The sequence below is a fragment of the Chiloscyllium plagiosum genome, chromosome 23 (genome assembly GCF_004010195.1).
Source record: "Chiloscyllium plagiosum isolate BGI_BamShark_2017 chromosome 23, ASM401019v2, whole genome shotgun sequence".
Taxonomy (NCBI): domain Eukaryota; kingdom Metazoa; phylum Chordata; class Chondrichthyes; order Orectolobiformes; family Hemiscylliidae; genus Chiloscyllium; species Chiloscyllium plagiosum.
In genome coordinates, this window is record NC_057732.1 from 14,754,833 (window position 1) to 14,779,588 (window position 24,756).

General features: G+C 38.6%; 1 protein-coding gene across 8 annotated transcripts in view; it reads right to left on the reverse strand.

The window, feature by feature from the left end:
* LOC122561637 (potassium voltage-gated channel subfamily A member 1-like) overlaps nt 1-24,756 on the reverse strand; it is a 203,699-nt gene that overhangs the window by 173,010 nt on the left and 5,933 nt on the right. For 5 of the 8 annotated variants that reach the window (XM_043713584.1, XM_043713580.1, XM_043713587.1 and 2 more), the window contains exon 3: nt 20,145-20,437. The exons of the other annotated variants lie outside the window; for them this stretch is intronic. The gene's annotated coding sequence lies outside the window, so the exon portion shown is untranslated. The remainder of the gene's footprint in view (nt 1-20,144; nt 20,438-24,756) is intronic. 8 annotated transcript variants of the gene reach the window in all.

A 24,756-nucleotide genomic window follows, 5' to 3' on the forward strand; every position in this document is an offset into this window, starting at 1 on the left:
TCGGCCTGATGAGTGACGGTTTGGCAGCAAGCTACCATTTCATCTCTAGTGCAGAAACTTTATTTGTCCTATAAAAAGATACGTAGGAGCTGAACACATGTAAGGATGAAGGAATAACCCACTGATTATTTGTGCTGTAGCTGAGGACACCATATATCTATTGAATTTCCCTTTATCTCATCTACCACATGAATTTTCCAAACTCCAGAATGCACAGAATACTAGATAATTAATTCCTAAACTGATTGATCTTTGCTTTCATCCCAGAAACTACAATACTGGTTCAATATGATTTATTACCACAGTCCATAAAGTTTAGAAAAACAAAATAACAAAACATTTGCAACAATGCCATACAGCCATTTTCTAAATAACAACTGAGAGCCAAAAATGCTCTTTTCTCTCTACCAGTTACATCGTACAAGATTAAAATTTACTGCCATTTACTTGTATTCTAAAGGAATTTGTGCCAATAACTTGTAACTTAATCAAATCAGCCAAAAGAAATATAAGCATTTAATGAAAGTTTAAGAGTCAACAGACTTTTATTGAGTTGTTGAAATTATCTGCCAATCCCAAACTTGTTCATTATAGACCTCAAACAGAGTAAAATACTTCAAACCACATTACTGCTGTTTAATTTATTGTTCAAAGTTCTCTTTGTTCACATTTGGAATTGTGTGTTTTCTGAGGCAGAGTAATGATCAAGTGTCCTTCATCGTTAAATTTACTGCATTCAGTTTGCACTTCCACTATATCAATAGTATTTAAGACAATCAATGTTAACATCACAGAATGTTCCTGGTGTGCTTTGGGGTTGTTTTTGACCATCTGCCACAAAAAGAACCATGAAGAATAACTTTCAGGGCTGAAAACCAATTCTGGAAAGTTCACAAAATTATAAAATAGTCAATCAGACACCCATTATTTCTTTTCCCAGTCAGCTTGTGTGTCTAAAACATCGTCAATGAATTAACCCTGCTAATGTTGGACTGCATGCTTGTAATTATTTTCTAAGCCAAACACATTTTTACTAGAAATTGCATAAAAGCTGTTAAGGTCATAAACGGGCTGGACTTCTCCACTGGAACACATCTGATACCACTATTTTCATTCACTTGTTTGTGAATAACTTTATCTCTCTCTTGCCTCCCTACCCTGCCCACACCTCCCTCCAAATTTCTGGAGCCTTGGTGCTCTGTTTAAGCCTACAGTAGGGTTTCAGGTGTCATCTACAATCAAACCTGATGGCTTCCACTGAAGTACAACACATTTCCTTAATTCCAACAGTACTGAAACTATACTTGTATCATTTCTTTAAGTTCATGTTTTAAAACATTGTGATGAAGGATTCCTTTCCACCAGTTAGCACTAATGAATTATTGGGGAGTTGGACACAATGCAAGCTAAGCATTGGCACAAGTCAGAGTCAGAAAAGCATCCTTCTATTGAAATGTTTAATTCGTTTAAAGTGTTTTGGCATGAACTACTGATGCTAATTCAGAAGTTCAGCCTGAAAAGGTGAGTATTAAACACCAGACTGGACATGTGCACATGCTTTCTGCCTACCACACAGTGGGCATAAGGAAGTAGACTACCACACAGTAGGCATAAGGAAGGCATGGTACTATCAAATCATTATGTTACCTGATCTAAACAAAACCTTCCAGCATATTGTATTGCTCAACAATTATGTAGATGGTTCCATTAATAATATTTCCAACCTTTTTTGGGTAGGTGTTATTAACAGGTTTTTGGTGAAATGTTAAAATGCATGTTACTTTCAATTTCTTAACAGTCTTTCTATAAATAGCTGTGTATGAACCTTTGCTTCAGTAAATACAATTACCGTGAAGGTAACACGTTTCTGTACCTTTTCTCTTTCCCTTTTTTGTTCCTGTTTGCAGGATGCATCATCCCAGGAGAGAATAGAAATGGGCTCATATCACATGTTTCCTTCAATAATTTCCCCCTGTTCTAATGATAGCAAACCTCTAAACCATGTGACCCAGACTTTTGAAAGGCAATCACAGACTGCAAAGTTGTTGTCATAGAGCTCAGGGTTCTAGTTACAAATTGTGATTGCCTGGTATGCATACATTTACATGCACACTCACACACATTTCAGTCCTGTCTGCTTACAGGGCTCAACATACACAACTAAAATGTATCCATGACATTATGACAAAATGTTAAAATGCTCAGTGAGGAGCAGTTTGGGTTCCACCAGGGTCACTCAGCTCCCAATCTCATTACAGTCTTGGGTCAAACATGGACAAAGGATCAGAATTCCAGTGGTGAGGTGAGAGTGCCAGCCCGTGACATCAAGACTGCATTCGACAGAGCGTGACATCAAGGACCCCTAACAAAATGAGAATGTATGGCAATCAGGGAAATACTCACTAAACTTCTATCATTTCTTTAAGTTTATGTTTTAAAACATTCTGATGTGAGATTCTTTTCTACCAGTTCGCACTAATGAATTACTTGGTGAGTTGGGCACATTGCAAGCTAAGCACTGGCACATTGGAGTCATACCTGGCACATAGGATGATGTTTGTAGTCTTTTGGAAATTAGTTACTCAGTTCCAGGGCATCTATGCAGGAGTTCCTCAGAATAGTATCTTTAGCCCAACCATCTTCACCTGCTCCATCAATGATCTTCCCTACATCATAAAGTCAGAAGTGGGGATGTTTGCCAACAATTGCACAATATCCAGCTGTCCATATTCAAAGGCAACAAATCTGGACAATAGCTGGGCTTTGGATAACGAATGGCAAGTAACATTTGTCCCACATAAATGCTAGGCAATGACCATCTCCAATCAGAGACAATTTAACTACCACCCCTTAACATTCAAAGGTACACTTAACCATTCACTATCAACATCCAGAAAGTCAGCTGGACTCGCCACATAAAAACAGTGGCTACAAGAGCAGGTCAGAGGCTAGGAATACTGCAGCAAGTAACTCACCTCAAATGATGGGATGCCTTTAGCCAGCATTCACCCCCTCTGAAGTTGTTACAGCTACCTTCTGCATACTGAAATGACAATGTTAGTGTATCTAACATCAATGATCTGCTGCAATTTGCCTTTGACTAACAGTTGATGCATCAGCACGTTCACTCAGCATGCAGTGCTTATATGCGAAGATGGTTTGGAAATGAGATGTAGTTGGAGTTTTAAAACTCATACATCATGTATTTGTCCTTTCAATGTCCTAATGTCCAGCAAAAAAATAGATTCTATGCTTTTTCAAATCAATGTGACACTGACTCCACCATCTCCCATCCTGAGTTTTGTCCAAGCCAATTTTCAGTTGCATTTTGCAACTAGAGATCTTCAAGTAATGGCATTTGCAGTGGACACTGTCAGCAATGGGCTCTGCCTGGTCACCAAGTATTCTTCCTGGACCTTCATGTCCCCTTTAACTTCACCTGACCCCAATAGTCCATTTCTAGCCTTCCAGCCACCACCTCCTCACCTCCCCCAACAGCCTCCCAAGTGGAGATCCACCACATGAGACTTTACCTCCAAGTGTGCTCCCTGCCACTGAACCCTGACATTACACCACAATGATGTCCACCCTACTGTTCTACGCTCCCCCTGTGGAGGCTGCCATGGTGCCCACTGCCGATAACACCCCCTCTCACTGCTGTTATGCCTATCGCTAATACACCTTGAGTTTTACCAGTCACAATCCTTGCCCCATCTCCACAAAAAACCTCTACTTTCCTTCACTTAGTCTGGATTCCCCCACCCTTTCAGGTAGTAACCCCTTTCTGGGCTACGCCCTCCCTAACACCCACTATATAAACAGCCAAGACCATTGACTGATTTCAATGAACAGCTTCTAGACATGATTCACCAGACTCCAACCACTCTGTTTGTCGCTTCCTGATGAAAAATGTGCAATTCCCCTCACTTTTGCTGCTTGCTCTATAGGACTGACCATTGCCCACTCCCCAGACTGCAGTCACACAGATCTCCTAATTGTGAATAGTCAAAGCTGATGATTGACTGTGACCAAGCCCCTGCACTGTGTCCAGAAAGTGCTGTGGTCTGATGGTACCACAACCCCCTGACCAAATAGCTTTCCCTTGTCTGGACTGAAGAATAGCCCCCACCCAGTTTCCAGTATGATCGTTTGGTTGAATATGCACACAACAGGAGGTTGGCACATACTATAGGTATTAGGTTAAACTGAAGTCTCAGTGTATCCTATTTTAAGATGTTCCTCTCAGCCTGAGAAGAATTCTCCTGACAAGTATTACATGCAGCATGACTAAATGTCTGGGCAAAAGAGTTCATCAATATGGCAGTTTTGATAACTTTTGGCGCTGTTGGAAGAGCCAATGTGCTAACTGACACGACACATCATGGCAAGGGATAGATGCTGCGACTCTGCAGGAAGACACTGAGTAAGTCTGTCCTACAAGAGTGAGTGAGGAGCCCAAAGATACAGCCTGGTCCAATTCATGAGCTGGGTCCATTTCCCACCAGCAGTTTGATAACATGGATTGGAAAAGTGCTTTTACAATTATTTTCAAATTGGAGAATACAACAGAAAGTCCAAAAAATTATCAGCATTCATGTTATCTGCAAAAGCTCACAATTTTTCAGTGGGGATTTTTAACAAATGCCTCTTCTTGCAGCTACCAACTTTTTCTGACATTATTTTTAGGGGAGCAACAAAAGGCAACAGAATAAGCAGTGACCTGAATTGTTAGCTACCCACTCTGGTTTCCATGTCAAGTTTGGCACTTTTGTTAAGATAGAATTCTGAATTTAACTTCCCTGTCTGATCATTCGTAGGATGTTTAACAATCAGTAGTCCGTTGCCTATCAAGAAACTCACCATACCATTTGTGAAAAGCATAAAAGATGGAGCAAGATGCCCCCAATGTTGAGACATGATATGCCAAACCTGTCACCTGATTTCACCACAAATCTTGCCAAAGCCCATATCATTCAGACCTCTATAGGATTTCAGACTATGTTTGTGTATCTAGTGCGAGGTAGAACCCCAGTTATCCAAAGAAAAATCAAATAAAGATTAGTCAAATATTGATCACTTTGAACACGGCAGGCTTGTGTGCTTTCAGTGTAGACATTCCCCAATAATATGATTAACTAAATAATTAATAAACAATAGTAAAGTCTCACACTGGAAGTATTTAACTATCACAAAGTCTAAGAAAAAGGAAAATGTATAAATAAAATTATAATGCCAGGATTGTCAATCTTGTTTGGAACTTGAACTTCTTACCATCATTAACCTTGTTCTTACTTTTAATTGAGATTAAAATTGCACATCAAAAAATGCAATGAAATTACAATAAACCAAAAACAGGGGTGCCTGCAATTTACCACAATAACCAGTTAATTGGCACTTGATGCAATATCATTTACTGCATTTGTCAATACAATGAGTGTGCCACAATGCATTTACTATAGCATTCAATGTAATGGTATTTCTATAATACAGTTTACTGCATAAGCCAATATGGTGTTGTTGCTGCAAAACAATTTGTTACACCACTCAGTAAAATAATACTATGGCAATACAGTTTACTCCAGCAGCGAAAACAATGGTAATGCAGTTGGACAACTTATTGCGAGAGCCAACATGGCAATACTGACACTGGTGCTGAGCTTTTCAACCAGGTTATTCTAGGAGATAGCCTACATGAAAATTTCATTCCACAAACAGCTCATCTTTAAAACCTGGATCAGTATTATTTCTGACAAAAGCTGAGGGTTGTCTCCTTTATAGAATTATTCCAAAAATTTACCATTGTGAACTGAAACCTTTAATTGGTCTAATCGCAGCAAAATCTATATTTTAATCTCAGATATTTTACAGATTAATGTGGAAAACCTCACATTGTGTCAAAGAAGTAATAAACTAAAATAGATTTAAGACCACTTAATGTGTGCATATCCTCTCCTATACATTGTGTAGACTGTAAATTTCAGTTCAGCATTTGGCATGTGTATTGCATAACACATTTTAGGTTTAGCTAAATACCTTATTGACGAGCTATGCTGTCAGCTGTAACAGGTTTCAGAATTGGCATCACATCACAGCATTTTATAGATAGGTACAGCAACTGAGCTCCATCAACAAATAAAGGTTGCATACTAGTTATGTTTTATACGCATAAAAGTCTGAAGGTCACAAACAAATTTCACTACCATGACTGAAAGCTATGAAAAAGGATAAAGCATCGTAATTGTCACTAGCCATAATTTTTTGCCATTTACACACTTGATCCCTCATTAAGAAAATTTGTGTCCTGTAATTAGCATTCTTACTTCACATGCACTGTGTAGCTACAGTTTGTTTTGTCCTGAATTGTTAAGATTAATATTCACAACACATTGACTGTGAAATCAATGCTGTAATGATTCCATTTGCAATTTATCAGATAATGAAGTCCATGCCTGCACACAGCAGGATCCAGAAAACATTCTGGCATGAGCTCACAAGTGGCAAGTAGTATTCATACCAAAAATAGAAATTGAATACCAAGAACAGGTCTGATGAAGAGTCACTGGACTCAAAATGTTAACTCTGGTTTCTTCCCACAGATGCTGAGTTTCTCCAGAAATTCCTGTTTTGGTTTCAGATTTTGGTTTCAGAATCTCAATAATCTTTTCTGGACGTTGAATGGCACTGTCAATGCCAGATCCTCCGTTATCTCATTATCCTGGGGCAACTATGGAACAGAAACTAAACTGAACCAGTCACACTATTGCACTTGCTCCACAAGTGGCCCAGAACCTAGGTATTCTGTGGCAAGTAACTCACATCATGACTCTCCAAAGCTTCTCCATCATCTTCAAAGTACAAGTCAGGAGGGTGATGGAATACTTCCCAGTTGCTTGGATGAGTGAAGCTGTACCAGCATTCAGGAAGCTTGATACTATCTGGGAAAACATAATCTATTTACCTGGCATTTCCATCTACTACCTAAATATTTATTACTTCTGTATCAGTGCTCCATGGCTGTAGTGTACACCATCTATAAGATGCACTGCAATAAAGCAGCAATTTCTTTTCAAACAGTACCATCCAAAGTTGTAGCTTTCATCTCTTGGAAAAATAAGGTCAAAGAGCACTTAGGTGCAAGTTTACTTACAAGTCACACATCACTTTGATTTGGAAATATATTAAAATTTTTCACTGTCATTGAGTCAAAATTGTTCATCTTCCAAGCTAACAGCACTGTAGGTGCTAGAAGAAGCTAACCATCACCTTCCTAAGAGCAATTAGAAATGAATAATAAATGCTTACAAAGCCTGTGTTGCACAACTCTTATGAATGAGTAAAGGAAAACAAAGATTTATTCATCTCTCTGACAATTCAGAGTAATGGGATGGAACTTTCTGTATTGTGTTATTCTGTACTGTGCCTTAAGATTTTGGCTCAACTGAACTTAGTTTCTATATAACCTGCTCACAATTAGGATACATTGGCTCAAAATTGACAATTGAGGTGCTATCAGGATAGCCATTTAGAGAAGTGGACAACATTTTCAATTGTACAGTAAAGAGTGACAAAAACATTTTCACACACCGCAAGAAGTTAGTGCCTGGAATGCACTGCCTGGTAGTGTGGTGGAGGCAGGTTCAATTGAAGCATTCAAGATGGCATTGGATGATCACGTAGACGGAAACAATGTGTAGTGTTACAGGTAAAAGGTAGGAGAATGGCACTGAGTTAAAATGCTTAGACAGCCAGTGCAGAACTGAATGAACTCCTTCTGCACAGTAACAATTATGTGATTCTGACCATGAGGCTTAGGCACATGTTGAGGTTGAGCTGTTAGATCATTCCTCGACATCTGGTCACACTTTCTGTCATTACAAGTTGTCCAAGATTTAAAAATGTGTACTTCCCAGCAGTAGAATCTCTTTCTCTTAAAAATGAATGGCTGGCTTTTCTATCTCTTCTGAAATCACTCAGGGTGGTAGTGGTAAAGGGAAGCATCTGTGCCATTATTATAATCTCTCTCTTACATCTGCCAGAGCTGCCATAGTGCAGCAGGTAAAGCCTGACAGTCATCCCCACAGTAACAGTCCCCTGGTCGAAGAAGGTAGTTTTGTAGCTCCCTCCTCTATTTATAATTGTCTCTCATGTGCTTACATGTTAACCACTGGCTGCATGGTAATAATTTTCTTCATGTTGTCTTTGTTTGGGATTCAGAGAACCATGTGAGGATGGAAACATTAATGATGAGCAAGAGGATGTGATCAAGTGAGTGGTGTTGTCAGTCATTAAACAATCAACAAAGCAAAAGCAAAGAAAATAGAATAAGAAATGAGAAAAGAATGATTGAAAATAGAGGTTAGCTATGTGTGTCACAAGCTACACAGAAATATGCAACTGGGAATACAACAAAATAGAGAGAAATGTGAGCAGGAGTAGGCCATTCTGCTTTTCAATATGACCATGGTTGATTATCCATCTCAATACTCTTTCTCCCCATACCACTTGATTCCTTTAGCCCTATGAAAGATATCTAACTCTTTCTTGAAAATATTCAATGTTTTAGCCTCAATTGCTTTGTGATGCAGAGAATTCCATAGGCTCATCATTCTGTGGGTGAAGAAATTTCTCCTCATCTTAATCCGAAATGTCCTTATATCCCATATCCTTAAACTGTGACCCTGGGTTCTCATAGAGATCTACAGCACAGAAACAGGCCCTTTGGTCTATTGCATCCACATGTTTCAAAAACAATCACTTGACTGTTCTAATCCCAGTTTCCAACACATGGCCCATGGCTTTGTATGTCTTGGCATCGCAACTGCACATGTAAATATTTCTTAAATATTATGAGAGTTTCTGTCTCTACCATCCTTACATGTGTTCCAGATCCCCATCACCTTCTGGATGAAAACATTTTCCTCACATTCCGTTTAAACCTTCTTCACCTTACCTCGAATCTATGTACCCTTTCACTGATCCCTTCATCAAGGAGACAAGTTTCTTCCTGTCTACCATATCTAAACCCCTTACAATATTATATACCTCAATTGCATTCCCCTCTTAATCTTCTTTATTCTAAGGAAAACAGCCTCAAGTCTATTCAATCTCCCTTCATCACTAAAACTTTCCAGCCTAGGTAATATCCTGTAAACCTCCTCTGCACCCTCTCCAGTGCTCATTTCCTATCTATAATGTGGATTCCAGAACTGCACACTATACTCTAGTTGTGGTCAAAACAACATTTTATTCGGTTCCAGAGTAATCTCCTTGCTCTTAAACTCTTAAGCCTTGACTAATAAAAGCAAGTATTCTACATGCTTTCTTAACCTATGTATCCATTTGACCTGATAGCTTAAGGCGTATGTACATACCAAAGTCCCTCGGATCCTCAGTGCTTCCCAAACTCTTACCGTTCATCTTGTATTTCCTTGCCTTGTTTGTCCTCCTCACATTTATCCAAATTGAAGTCTATTAGCCTTTGATCAGCCCATCTATATCCTCTTGTAGTCGTTAGAATATCTTCCTCACTATTTACCACCCCAATTTTTGTATTATTTGCAAACCTACTGAGCAACTCTCCTACATTCAACTCTAAATCATTTTTATAAGCCACAACCAGTAAGGGCCCTGACACAGACCACTGTGAGATCCCACTGGACATAGATTTCCAGTCAGGAGAATAACACTCAACCATCACCATCTGCTTCCTTCCACTCAGCCAATTCTGGATCCAATTAGTCAAATGTTCTTGGATCCCACAGGCTGTTACCTTTGCTAACAATCTCCCATGTTGGATTTTATTAAAAGCCTTGCTGAAGTCCAAGTAGACTACATCAAAAACATTTCCTTTATCTCCATACCTGGTCACCTCTTCAAAAAAATTCAAATCAAGTTAGTCAAAAATGATCTCCCCTTAACAAAACTATGCCGATTGTTCTTCACTAATTCCTGTCTCTCCAAATGCAGATTAATTCTTTCCCTCGGAATTGCTTTTACCCCACTGCTGAGGTTAGACTGAGTGATCTATATTTTCCCAGTTTATCCATTGCTCTATTCTTTAATAATGGTACCACATTGGCTGCCCTCCAGTCCTCTACCTCTTCTCCTGTGGAAGGAGAGGAATTCTAAATTTTTACAAAACACCCTTGCTATTTTCTCCCTTGCCTCACTCAACATCCTGGGACACATTTCATCCAGTTCTTTTTCTATTTTTAAGCCTGCTACAGCACTCAGAACTTTCTCTGTGTCTATGCTAATTTCTTTAATTGATTTCTTTCTCCCTGATTTTTATACTCATATCATTCCTCTCACAAATGAAAACCTACGTATTCAATTAGAACACTACCTACATCCTATGACTCCACACACAAATTACCATAATGATCCTCATCGGGCCTTATCCATAATGTCCCTGTAAAACAACTGGGACTTTCCTTTAGCTTACCTGTCAGTATCCTTTCATATCCCATTTTAGCTCTCCTAATGTCCCTTTTAAGTTCCCTTTTAAACATTCTATTCTCCTCTCAGGCTTCTGCTGTTCTGAGCCCTTGGTATCTGCCATATGCCTCCCTTTTTCTCTTAATCCAATGATGTATATCCTTTAATATCCAGAATTCACAGAATTCGATAGTCCTAGCTTTTTTTTTCTTTCTTGGAACATGTTAGCCCTGTATTCTCCATACTTCCTTCTTGACTGTATCCCACTGGTCTGAAACAGATTTATTTGGAAGTATCTGTTTCCTGGCCACTCTGACGAAATCACATTTGATCTTATGACAATCAGACTTCTCCCACCTGAGAACAATGTTTTCAGGCCCATCCTTGTCCTTTTCCATAACTCCCAGTTATTGGGATCATCCTTCTTGCATTTACTCTGTCTAGTCCTGTACAAATCTTATAGGTTTCAATAAGATACCTCCCTCATTCTTCTAAACCCCAGTGAATATAGTCCAAATTGATCCAGTCTCTTTGATAGAGAGACTTCCCAGTTATAGAGCTGGCTACCACATATTCACTGCCTGTTTGCAGGTCAAAATCATAGAAAATACAACTGAGAGAAAGTTCATGATGTGCACTGAACCCACGCCAGATCGAATTCTATAACTCAAGCTGTCTGTTCTTATCTAGTTACTTTCCTTTCCTTATCTTCTGTTTTATGCGTACTTTTCAAATTATTAGGAAATTTTATTTTTAATAATGTTACAGTTCTCTGCCTCAATAACAACTGCAATTAAAACACTTTGGTTTCTAATAACCTTGTGTTAAAAATAAGCCTTTGACTTTGTTCATTCTCCCAGTAATAGTCATCAGCCTATGTTGACTGGTTACTGAAATGCCAACCTGCAGTTAAAATCTTCCACCATTTAGCCTCGCAAAATGTTTCATTGTTTTAAAGATATCCATTAGATTCTCCTGTTTTGAAAAGGAGAAATCTATTTTTGGCTCTTCCTTTACCAACATAACCTCTCACAACAACTGGTAATAATTCAAATCTGTGTTACTTGTGATAATTCTTCCATGAATGGAGTTCCTAAAACTATACACAATACTTCAAATGTGACCTAAATATGGGTTTGCTCAGATTTAGTATCATTTCCCTGTAAAACCTCATACACACAAAAACTAGAATTGTATTGACCTGCTCAACACGGCTGCAAGCATTTCAGTTACTAAATATTGAGGAGACAGTTTTAACATAGAGATAAGGCTAATGTAGGTCAGGTAACTAGAGGTGGGCTTAAATTTTGAAAAATCTGTTCCACAAACTGTCTATTCCCAGTGTTAATTAGGTGAATTTAAAACTTTAAAGGTGGTAACAACTGGTAACAGAGCTTCCAACCGCAGAACCAGGCCTCTGATTGTGAACTCCAATTTGTCCCTTCCTTTCACTCTGCCATGGCATCCAAAGTCCTGCCTCTTCACTTAACCAGATCCTGGAACTGGAACCCCATCCAATTGACTCTGTGTCAGCAAGCACCCACCTCCAACATCACTTTTCCACTCAAATCTTCTGTTTGACCTCTCCTGTCTCCACCTCAACTCAGTACACTAGGCACTCCCAGGGTTGACTTACAAAGCGCTGTGACCCTCTCCAAACCCGGACACCCAGGCTCTGGGTAGAGAATTGACCAGTACAGGAGAAAGTGAGGACTGCAGATGCTGGAGAGTCAAAGTCAAAATGTGTAGTGCTGGAAAATCACAGAAGGTCAGGCAGCATCTGAGGAGCAGGAAAGTTGACGTTTCAGATATGATAGCTTCATCTTCATTTATGTAGCAGAATGCAGAACTGTGGATTCTTCATGACTTTCTGACTGAATTGCTCCTAGTGAATCAGTTGAATAAAACCCCCCTCCATTGTGATTTTCATATTCAAACAGACAAGTGTACTGAAACGTACAAATGCCTGATTGTCCCAGTTTCCATCTATTTATAACTCAAGTCATCCTACTTTCTTACAGACAGCTCCAGTAGTTCACTTTCCTTCACCGCATCAATATTTCTCCCTAGACACCAGGTGACTGCATTTTGCACTCCCTCCCATCACCATATAGGGCAGAATGATTCTGTCGATTTCTCAAGCTCAGGATCTTTGAACTTACCAATCATGTTTGCCTTCACACTTATGTTTCTCAGGCCAGCCCTATGACCTGAGTGATGGACACAACTTGCAGCTTTAAACCACATTTCTTGCTTTGGTCAGAATCAATGCTTTGGGTATGTAACCCCCTCATAACTTTTACTGACACACATACAGAGTAGGTCATGACCAGTTACAATGGTGTAAAGTGGGTGTTTGCCGCACACTTTATGACACACCAGTTACCTCAGTGACAGAGACTATTAGGTCAAAACAATAGGCCATCCAGTCCATAAAGTCTGTTCGTTCAATGGAATTATGGTTGACCTGATAATCCTCAATTCCACTTTTCCTATGATATAAACACACTGATGGCTGTGCCATTTGTTTTATACCAATGCACAAACTCAATGTGTAGGGTTTGCCCAGTGTGCAAATTCTAATGACAAGTCATTGTTGCGTCATACCAACTACTATCAATGAATTAGTCACATGAGGAAAATGCTAACACGCTAAATTTGAGACCTGAGCAGACTGTAAATGGACCTACAGAAATGTCAAATTAAAATTAACAAAACAAATTGGAATAAATGGAAGAATTGAAATTTTTAATGATTCACCCCCACATTAATGGATTTAAGTTAAATTTAATTAGGCAGCATTGCTTCTTTAAATATTAAATACATGAATATATTTATCAAAATAATTAGCCTATTTCATGATCTTTGATAGCTTTTATTCAGGTACCAGGGAGATGATGCAATGATCTTGAAGTATTAATGTTTAAAGTTAGCAATTTAGTGATCAGTTTCAATTTCTAGAAATACTCTTGTCAATTTTGTGTAACTTGTAAAAATTGAAATTGTAATAAGTGGAGGATAATACTGTGCATAATTTTCATATTCCCTTTGGTTTAAATATCGAAGTGATGCGTAAAACATCAACCATTATTTTGATAAGTCTCTCAAGTCAATAAGGAGCAAAACATTTAAATTATATTGTACAAAGAGGTCTGTATATTTTTTTTTAGATTAGATTAGATTACTTAGATTAGATTACTTACAGTGTGGAAACGGCCCTTCGGCCCAACAAGTCCACACTGACCCGCCGAAGCGCAACCCACCCATACCCCTACATTTACCCCTTTTAACCTAACACTACGGGCAATTTAGCATGGCCAATTCACCTGACCCGCACATCTTTGTGACTGTGGGAGGAAACCGGAGCACCCGGAGGAAACCCACGCAGACACGGGGAGAATGTGCAAACTCCACACAGTCAGTCGCCTGAGTCGGGAATTGAACCCGGGTCTCTGGCACGATGAGGCAGCAGTGCTAACCACTGTGCTACCGTGCCGCCCATTTTTGTCCTACTGATATGTTATTGACTTGTTTAAAACTTATTTTGTCCTGCAAAGTCCATATTTGAATAACAAGATTATGCAAAGAGTTAGTAAACAGTGGTGACAGAAATTTGGGTAAAGTGTGAATTCATTGGTGTGTATAAATGTATTTCTGACAACACACACAGATCTGGGTTAATCTGCTGACAAGAAAGGTGACAGGAATTTGGTAAGAGTGAGAAATCAGTGCTGCAGGAGCAAGAGATACAATAGTAAAAAAGTTACTATGCACAAATAATTGAATAATAAATAGCAGGAAAGGGGCATTAAGTGAAAAGCGTAAGTCACAAATCATTTTAATTGAAAGGTGGAGCAGTTGAAACTTGTTCTTTGTCATTCCCATAGCCTATGGCATGTCCAGGGTACTTTGTGTGTCTTAGAATGTGTGCAAGAAGTGCCTCCAGTTGCTCAATCTCAAGTTGAGGGTTTCTGAATGGTTAAACGGCCTCCTTCATTACAGTACAGTTCCATGATTCCATAACAGAATAATATCAGGGATGAGGTAATTCAGCTATTTGGAGATGCTGAATTGTTCTCTTTAGAGATCAAGACAATATTTAATTTTGTGCTGAAAATTATAAACAGTTTTGATACAGGAAATAAGAACAAGCCATTGCCAGTGGCAGAAGTGCTAATAACCCAAAGACATGCTTTAAAGGGACTTGCAAAAGAACTAATAGTGACAGGATGTAACTTTCTCCCACCTGTCACTGTGAGTGGGAACACGCTGCCTGAAGATTGTGCAAACTGATTTGATAGTGAATTTTTCAATTTGGAATTAAAAAGTACTGCTGGTGATGGTGTTGGCAGGAAGGGGGCTAAGCAACCTTATGGAAAAATATTTGGAAATATTTGATCAGATGCATCAAAGAGTCAGCACAGCTACAATAGACTAAATGGACTCCATCTGTCCCCTATCTTTATGGTCTTTGGAAACAATAAAAACGGAGTTCGTCAAATTTTGGATAGACAAAATTTGGGGGAGCTAGCAGGAAAGTGAAGATGAGAATACAATTAGATCAGGCACACTCTCATTACATGGGCTAGCAGGGTTGAATGGCCAAATAGCCTACTCTAAATTCCTGTATGTTCCCATGTATCATTTGATCATCTGATGACCCCAAGGTGAATGATATAATCAGATAAACTGAGTGTGCAAAAAGGCATCACTCACTTTTAATGGGCAAAAGAATTTTAAAACGTAAGTTGATATTTAATCTCACAAACAACCAAATATTAGGATTTTCAAACTGGCAACTTAAGTTCCCTATCTCACCAAAGAATAAGCAAATATTAATTTAACTCTCAGGGGACACGGATTCTGAAAAATGTCTTGTGTCAATAATGGTCTACTGTATCTTTCTCAACTCCTTCTGTATGCTCCTGAATGAAAACAGAAATTCTAGAAATAATCAGCAGGTCTGACAGCATCTGGAGAGAGAGAGAGAGAGAGATACTTAGCATTTGACATCCATGGCTAATCATTAGAACCTGAAAGGCCAAATTCCGGAAACATTAGCTCGAATTTTCTTTCTACAGATGCAGTTAGACTTGTTGAGCATTTCCAGCATTTTCTGTTTATATTTCAGGTATCCGGTATTCACAGGCAGCTCGCTTTTATTGGTCAAAACTTTGAGTATAGGAGTTGGAATGTTATGCTGTGGTTGTACAGAAGATTGGTGAGACCTCTTTTGGAATAGTGTGTAGAGTTTTGATTTCCTACTACAGGAAGGATGTTGTTAACCTTGAAAGGGTGCAGAAAAGATTTGCTAGTGTGTTGCCAGGACTGGAGTTTGAGCTGTAGGGAGAGTTTGAATAGGCTGGGTCTTTTTGCCCTGCAGCATCAGAGACCTTATAGAGGTTGATAAAATCATGAGGGGCATGCACAGGGTGAATACCAAGGTCTTTTTCTAGGGTGGGGGAGTCCAAACTAGAGGGCATAGGTTTAGGGTGAGAGAGGAAAGATTTAAAAAGGATCTGAGGGATAACTTTTTCATACAGAGGGTGGTGCATGTATGGAATGAGCTGCCAGAGGAAGTGGTGGAGGCTGGTACAATTATGAGATTTAAAAAGCTTCTGGATAGGTATATGAGTAGGAAAGATTGAGAGGTATATGGACTAAATGCTGACAAACGGGACTAGGTCAGATTTGGATGTCTAATCAGCGCGAATCCATTGGACTGAAGGGTCTGTTTCCGTACTGTATGACTCTATGACATAATATTTTGCGTAAGGTCCAGAGGTGACTTGGCCAGATGGATGTGGAAAGCATGTTTTCTCTTGTGGAAGAATCGAGAACTGGGGGCCTTAGTTTTAAAATAACAGGGGGCCCATTTAAGACAGAATGAGCGGAAAAAAAAACTTCTCTCATATGGTTGCATTTTTGGAATTCTGTCTTCAAAAGACAGTAGATGCAGAGTCTTTAAAACTTTTCCAAGGCAGATTCTTGATTGCCAAGGGGATGAAAGATTATTGGGGACATACAGGAATGTAGAATTGATGATAAAATCAGCTCATCCATGATCTTGTCGAATGGTGAACCATACTCAGAGCAACAAGCCTATTCTTGTTCCTGGTTGAAAATGTTTATGCTTTATGGAGTCATAGAGTCATAGAGCCATAGAGTTGTACAGTATGGAAACAGACCCTTCAGTCCAATGCCAACCATGTTCCCAAACTAAACTCGACCCACTTGCCTGCATTTAGCCCATATCCCTTGAAACCTTTTCTTTCATGTACTTATCCAGTAAATGTTGTACCTGTACCTGCAACCACCACTTCCTCTGGCAGTTCATTCTAGACACGAACCACTCTTTGGTGTAAACATGTTGCACCTCATATCCTTTTTAAAACTTTCTCCTCTCATCTTAAAATGATGCCCCCTCATTTTGAACTCCACCATTCCAAGGAAGAGACCCTTATCTGTGTCCCAAATGTATCTATAATTTTATCAGTTTAGTCCTAAATATTGCCTTGGAATTCCCTGTTCACATTATCTCCATGAATATCAATTTTCTATTGCTATCTGTTTAAAAAAAGGAAGTTCTCTTTGCAACTAATTCTTCTGGAATTGTTGAGAAGACCTTTGAACTTCAACTGCCACTTGATTGTCAAACGAGAACATCACAATATGTTTTGTCTAGCCAGCAATTCTGACATCCTTTGAATGAATACAAAAAAGCCTGGAGTATTTGCTAGTATTAACAATATCAACAGCTGAACAAAAACCAGTAAAATCATTTATTCTGAGAATTTCCCTCAACTAAGTATATTAATTGCACTCCCATATTCTACGCATCCCTTTCCGATCTCAGATAATTGCATTTTTGTACAACGTTGCTCTATTCATCATTTTATCGCTTGTAAATAATTGTGTACAGAGGAAAATGCTCCCGTTCCATTTACTTATATTGGCAACAATAACTACAGGATTAATATCTCCACATCATGCTCTGAAATGAAATATTTCTGTCCACATTTTCACAGTTAGTTATACATTTTGCACAAAGAAAACCTAAGAGAAAATGCATAGTGTGGCCTTCTGATAAAACTGCATGAACCCACACATTCAACATTCCAAGTCACACACCTCTTCCACATTATTCTGCATGAAGCCCTCAGGGCTTATTCAACTGGGTACCTGCAAGAGACCAATCAGCCTGCATTCCCAGCTGTAGCTTCATAATGGCAAGAAAAAGCAATATGAAGGCTGCTGGAAATCCAATGAAGGTTAAAATACAGGAAATGTAGGTTCTCATCTGAAACATGACCTCTTTCTTTCTGAGATGCAGGGTTATCTACAGTGCCTTTCCAGAATGGTCTACTTTTTGTTTATAGCCTCATAATGTAATAAAACCTGTGGAATCATCAAACTTTATATGTATGGGACGCTCAATCTTATATTTCCATACAATTCTACAGATGTTTGTATATAAATGTTTATGTCTAATGCAATTTTTAAAAGTCGTTAATAACATCAATTATCCAGTTCATAAATACAACAGAAGTTGGCAAATAAGGTTAAGGAATCTACAAGTACATTAAGAGCAAAAGAGCGACGAGGGAGAAAACAGGATCGCTTAAAGATCAACGAGGTGACTTATGCATGGTACAACAGGAGATGGGAGAGATACAAAATTAATACTCCACGTCAGTTTTTACTGTGGAGAAAGAAATGGAGACTAGGGAACTTGGGAAATAAATATTGATGTTTTGAAAACAGTTCACATTACAGAAAAGGGCGCACAGAAGATCTTAAAAAAAATGAAAATAAATCATGGATAAATCTCCAGAACCTGATCAAGTGGATCGCAGGACATTGTGGGAAGTTGGGAAGAAATTGCGGGGTTCTAGCAGAGATAGTTGTATCATCTATAACCATGGTTGAAGTGCCAGAGGACTGGAAGGTGGCTAATGTTGTGCTTTTACTTAAGAGAGGCTGTAAGGAGAAGCGTGGGAACTACAGACCATAAATCTGACTTCAGTGATGGGTAAATTGTGGGAGGGGATTCTGAGAGATAGGACTTACATGCATTTGCAGAGGCAAGGGCTGATTAAGGACAGTCAACATCCATTTGAGCTTAGGAATTTGTATCTCACCAACTTGATAGAGTTTGTAAAGTTCATAACCAAAACGATTATGAAGATATAGTGGTAGACATTGTCTACATGAACTTTAGTAAAGCCTTTGACAAGATTCCACATGATAGATGAATTAGTAAAGTTAGATCATATGGGATTCAGGGACAGCTTGCCAATTGGAAACAAAATTGGCTTGACCATAGGTGACAGAGGGTTGAGGTGGAGGGCTATTTTTCAGATTGGAGGCCTGTGACCAGCGGTGTTCTGTACTGATCGGCACTGATTCCAATTTTGTTTGTCATTTATATAAACGATGTGGATGAAAATTTAGGAGGCATGGTTAATAAGTTTGTGGATGACACCAAAATTGGTGGTTCAGTCGACATTGAAGAAGGTTATCTAAGGTTACAAAGGAATCTTGATCAATTGGGCCAATGGGCTGAAGAATGGCAGATGGAGTCTAATTTAGATAAATGTGAGGTATTGTATTTTGGTAAAACAAACCAAGGGCAGGATTTGTACAATTAATGGTAGGGCTTTGAGTGGTGTTCTTGAACAGAGAGACCTAAGGGTTCAGGCAGATAATTCTTTGAAATTTGAATCACATATAGACAGGGTGGTTAAGAAGGCATTTAACATGCTACCTTCATTGCTCAGACCATTGAGCACAGGAATTGAGATGTCATATTGACATTGTACAGGATGTTAGTGAGGCTACTTTTGATGTACTGTGTACGGTCCTGGTCATCCTACTATAGGAAGGATACTATTAAATTGGAGAGAATTAAAAAAAAAACAGGATGTTGCCGTGACTGGGGGTTTGAGTTATAAACATAGACTGGGACTTTTTTCACTGGAGCTAAGGTGGTTAAGGAATGACCTTATAGAGGTTTATAAAATCATGAGGGGCACAGATAAGGTGAATAGCAAAGGATTTTTTTTTCTCTAGGGTGGAGGAGTTCAAAACTAGGAGGCATTTTTAAGGTGAGAGGAGAAAGATTGAAAAGGGACCTGAGGTGCAACATTTTCACATAGACGGGAGTTCACACATGGAACGAACTGCCAGAGGAAGTTGTAGGTGAAAGTACAGTTACAATGTTTAAAAGACATTTAGACAGGTGCATGAATAGAAAAGGTTTAGAGGGATATGGGCCAAATGCAAGCAAGTGGGACTAATTTAGTTTTGAAAAGCTGGTTTGCATGGAAGACTTGGACCGCAGGGTCTGTGTCTGTGCTGTATAACACTTTGAATGTCATTCTGCGCAGTGCAGAAACTCCAGTGGAGATAAAACACATATGACATCATTCCTCGTGTTATATAATCAGGTGTGCTCACTCTATAAATATCACATGACATGAAGACACCAGGGATACCCCATAGTGAGAGCAGGTGTCTAGGAAAATAAAGGGAAGTTTAAACAGAAAGGGAAAGTAAGAGAAAACATCCAGACAGGAAAGACTAACGAAAAAGATAGGAGTATAAGAATATTCAAATATCAACCTTGGGAAAGATGGAAATGGAACAAATATAGTATACAGGAAAAAAAAGATAGATTGGCATCAATATGTTTTATATCTACTTACACTCTTTGTGAACACCTTTTCTGTTTTTTGTGTGTTAGTTTTATTTTCCCTTCTCGGCATCCTCCGTTATCACCAGTCAAAAAAGGATGTCATTACAGAATGACAAGCAGTGGTGAAGTCAATCAGGAGTCAATTCATCCCGATTATCGCCAATGCAATTTTAGAAGATTACTTTTTCACCTCACTCCCATGAATATCTATTCTCTTCCTTCAGACTCTGGATTTGGCTTGCAATTCTGTAAAATCTCTGGCTCAGCCTTCAGAAAGTATTCCAGCCCAGCTCAGTCCTCGTCCTGTCAGAATGGACAAATTAAAGTTCAACCCTTCCCCTCCAAGTCAGACAAAGCAAGTTCTTCCATGACTAGAAAGCTTAACATAAGCACTTTCCTTTATAATGGTGCGCAGAGGAGTTTGGAAGCATATAAATAAGGACAGAAAATTTAACATTACAATGGGAACTAAATTATCATTTTTGTACCCTGGCCCAGTAATTCCCTGCTCATTAATCCAGCTTCATGTTGAAAATTGAAAAATAATCATTATTGTTCACATTTTATTTATACTTTTCTGTATTAAAACAAGAAAGAAGATACAAGTAAAAGTTCATAATATCTTAACTGCTTTGACTCCTTTTCCGCATATTTGTGCAGGAAGATATAGAGTGAAAAAAACAAAAAAACTGAAAAAAATTAAATGTGGAAGGCAAACATTATCATGGTATGAGGTTATAAATGTTTCTAAATAGTCATTTGGTAGTACAAAACTTGAGTACTGCTGAAAAAAGCCACATTTTGACAAAGCTTTTCATCCTGTACTAATGACAATTCGCAAGAAATACCAAAGGAGAAACAAAATGTATACCTGTATGAGAGGAGAATGCTAATTGAACAGCAAGTGATTTTACATTGGCAGAGGTGTTACTATTAAAAATATGCCAGTTTATGATGATCAACAGTTAACTGCAAAACTTTAAAATTTCAAACCACACAGGTTGCCTCTGACTGGTCAAGACATTGCCCTGAAAAAGTTAACCAGAGAATGACTGTCACCTACAAACAAAACAGAACTGTCAGCTATTTTGTTGAGTTGAAACAGATACAGGGTATATGTTCTTTCTGTCTACAAATAGCAGGGCACTGTTTGACAGTATGCTACTGTCAAGCTAGAAAGATGTTCTGCCAATCACACAGTAATGTCATATATGAATTTCAACACAAGTGTAATGCTAGGCATATTGGTCATGTGTCCCAAAGACTGGCAAATCATACCAAACAGCATGTCACCTTCGCTGTTTACAGAAAGCAAGTTGCTGACCATATCCAACCAGCTAGCACTTTCAAAACCCACAACAAACTATCCAGCATGAGTCATTCTTCAATTGGACAACATTTTCTAAATAAGCCCTATGTACAAATAATTACACTGAGGACCAATTTGAAATAATCAATCATGCTCATAGCACTTGTGCACACCAGAAATGATACACGTTAATTCACAGGCCCCGATTCTTTGCCGGAAGAAGGCACACAAACTCCCACCAGTATTTCCTTGAATTGTCTAGAGTAGAAAAGTTTTAATGAAATGTCTATCTTCAACAATAAAAACATGTTGACATGCATGGTTCAAAAGATCTAATCTTATTATACCTTGAAGCCTGGGCTTACAATCAGATCACAACAATTAAACTGCACACTTTAACTATTCTGCCTTCAATATAATTTCAAAACCATATCTTTATATGCCTGTGTGGAACAACATAAGTGAATGATGAATCACACTCTGAAATTGATATTTTCAGAGGCATGGTGGCACAGTGGTTAGCACTGCTGCTTCACAGCGCCAGAGACCTGGGTTCAATTCCCGCCTCAGGCGACTGACTGTGTGGAGTTTGCACGTTCTCCCCGTGTCTGCGTGGGTTTCCTCCGGGTGCTCCGGTTTCCTCCCACAGTCCAAAGATGTGCAGGTTAGGTGAATTGACCACGCTAAATTGCACCTAGTGTTAGGTAAGGGGTAAATGTAGGGGTATGGGTGGGTTGCGCTTCGGCGGGGCGTTGTGGACTTGTTGGGCCGAAGGGCCTGTTTTCACACTGTAAGTAATCTAATCTAATCTAATTTGCTTTGAAATTTAAATTTCATTGGAAATGCCCAACTGTACTCAACAAAACATTTTCATGGAGTGAGAACATTAACATACAGATTACATTTCTATTTGTCCACAATCTGCTTTCATATTTTTGCCATTGTGAATATGGAATAAGAGGAAAAGAATCTATATTTGGTCCTAATCATACACTATTGATGTCTCTTTGTGTCTATGATATTCAACTAATTACTGTGTAGACAACGAATGCTTTATCTGGTACCACATACAATTGTATTACTTGCTTGCAATATAATGATTAATCCAATGCTATTTATTACTTATTGCAGCTTTCAAAGTATCTATTATTGCTGCATTTATGAAGATTTTCAAACAACTAAAATAACGAATATGAATCATACGCATTACAGTTGAAAAATATTGATTTTTTTTATCTTTCATGACGATGGAGTTTGCACAATTTTGTCTAAACCATGATCAAATGGAACAGAATAATATGAAGTAAAGATGAGAGCTTCCTGCCGAATAATATATTCAAGTGGTTGCCTGGCATCATAAGGTGCTGATTCACTAATGCAAATTGCCATACAATAAGACAGGTTACTCTTCCACAGTGTGCTGGCAATTGGAGCCTTATTGTTTGAGACAGGCAGTTAAGCTACAAGAAGAAATGGAAAACTGAAGGTGGAGACAAGAAGCACAATTCATACATCTCTAATGAAAAGATTTGTGCAACAAAAGCTTTAAACCAAGATTTGGTCATAGCTCACGTTGCCTGGGAACTTGTATATTAGATTTTTAATGCACAGAATGACTGCCAATACAACTATATATTATATATATGTGTCTGTGTATGTATATATTTATTTATATATTTAAAATGCTAAAAATAGATGAATCGATGCCAATGATTTGGACACAGAGAATACAATTCGTGACCTGCCTTTGCTGTTTCAGTTGGAGGTAGGTAGTACGCAAATTTGTTGTTGCCATCTTATTTACATGGTAGTCCCATTCTGGTAAATGGCTCTGGCTTCTTCTGTGCACAATAAAGAGTCATTTCACTCTGCTGGGAGCGAAGCAGCATTGTGATAAGAACATGTGGTGCAACCAAAATTCTGTTTTTAAAGATAATCTGTCCTTTTTACAGAGAAGTTGCGCTGAATTCCATTTGTGCAATTCTGAACAAGGAAAATGAAATTTCACGGAAGAAACAAAGTTCCACGATAACATATGTGACACTGCAGGCTTTAGTGATGCAAGTGAACCACTAGAGTACCAGTAAGCAAGGCCAATTAAATGTACAATGTTACCATGTAAGGATTCATCTTATATCTGCCACCCCACCCTTCAACATGCAGTATCATATAAGTCCATTGTGATGTTCCCTAAACTATCCCTGAAATTCCAAATGACTTCAGCAGCCTCATTAACACTGGCTCTTAATCTGTGTTATGAAGAAACTTCCTCAGGTTGTAAAACAAAAGGCTTAAAAATCAAGGACAAGTTAATAGAATCAATTTCTGGAAATAACTTTATCTTCCTGAAAGTTAAGTTTCACATTCTTAACTTTTACTTGGCATTTTCCAGGCTATGTTTACTGACAGTGGCATAATACCAAGCCATCAATGATGCAAGTAGTTGCATTTGGTGCATGCTTCCCAGTTTGTAACAAAGACATGTATTTACATATAATGCTTAACCCAATAAAATATTCCAAGGTGCTTCACATGATTGTTAAAAAGTAAAATGTATATCACATATATTCTAGGCACATGACCTAAAGATTGCTCAAAGAAGTAGGTCAGAACAGAGCAGATATCTGAGGGCTTTTGTGCTGAAGGTAATTCATAGATGCCATGGAGGGATTTGAAAACCAGGATAAGAATGCTAAAACTGAGATACTGCCTAAGTGGAGGATAGAACAAACAGGGGGTGATGGGTAAATTGGTGCTTTGTCAGTTGGGATAAAGGCAACATTTTAGAAGACCTCCAAATTACAGAAGGTGGAAGATTCACCAATGCTTCAGAGTAGTCAAGTCTAGAGTTAATAAAGGCAAGGTTAATGGTTTCAGTAGTAGATATATGAGCCAGGGTAGAGTCAAGTAATGTTAGGCAAGTGGAAAAAAGCATCATAGTGATGGCACAGATATATTGTCATAACCTCAAATATGACACCAAAGTTCAACACAAATTGACACAACCTCAGATGGCTACAAGGAAGAGGAAAGTAGTTGTTTGCTACTGAATGGACCCCTCATCTAAATGACCATATTCCTGGGATTGAGATGTAGACTGCTGCCACTTCCATGGGAAGATAGAGATCCTGTTCTGCTCTACTTGTGCCAACACCATGGAGCATTCCTCCCAGAGTTCCAGGCTGTGAATGACTTCACCCAACAATCACTCTACTTCCAAATGGGGCATAATTTTCCCTTGATAACACAGTGATGCAACACTACTAGCCTCATAATGGACAGATCATTCCAAATTACTATCAATGAGGGCAAA